This window comes from Impatiens glandulifera, unplaced genomic scaffold, assembly GCF_907164915.1.
Source record: "Impatiens glandulifera unplaced genomic scaffold, dImpGla2.1, whole genome shotgun sequence".
Lineage (NCBI taxonomy): Eukaryota > Viridiplantae > Streptophyta > Magnoliopsida > Ericales > Balsaminaceae > Impatiens > Impatiens glandulifera.
This window is the reverse complement of record NW_025919817.1, coordinates 272,595-273,292: the sequence shown is the minus strand read 5'-3', so window position 1 is coordinate 273,292 and position 698 is coordinate 272,595. Positions and strand designations below refer to the sequence as shown.

The following is a 698-nucleotide window of genomic DNA, read 5'->3' as shown; positions in this document are numbered from 1 at the left end:
TTAGTATGCCTGAACAACTTTGCCAAAACAACTTAATTTATAATAGATTCATAGTAATGTTGAAGGTAACTAATTTTTTAAAATGATTTTTGTCAAAAATTATGGTAAAACTATAGACTAAATAGAGTTCAAACACAATGTATGGCTAAGGTTGTATTAGTTACAAACCAAGAAACATCACACACCAAAACCACATTCTAGATTAAAAAGAACTACAATGTCCAAAACATTCAACATCATGCAGATTCTTATATAGAGTGGTCTTAAAAAATGTAAAAAATTCGTCACCTGAGAGATTTGAACTCTCGCGGGGAAACCCGATGTACTTAGCAGGCACACGCCTTAACCACTCGGCCAAAGCGACTTGATGTTAGTTCAATTTTATATTTTCCTATCTAATCATTCAATTATTCCATAATTTTGTAAAGGTTTCAAAATTTTGTAGAAAAAATAACCCAACAAATATAATTGAACAAAAATAAAGCAATTCAAACATAAACTATGAAAAAAGTTGCCCTATGTTATAACAAAATCAAATCTCAATATGCCACAAATAAGTCAATCAAAAATAAAAAATAAAATATCCACTTATAGTTACTGCTAGGCTAGAAGAGGAAATTAATGACGCCTAACATATTCTAATTCTTGCAGGAAACCCATGTTTTAAGGGGCTTACACACATTATAACTGGTAAGACA

At 30.2% G+C, this 698-nt stretch overlaps 1 non-coding gene across 1 annotated transcript; it reads right to left on the bottom strand.

The window, feature by feature from the left end:
* Positions 1-282: 282 nt before the first annotated feature.
* Positions 283-364, bottom strand: TRNAS-GCU. The gene has a single exon. It is a non-coding gene; the product is annotated as a tRNA-Ser (tRNA).
* Between the last annotated feature and the right edge of the window lie 334 nt (positions 365-698).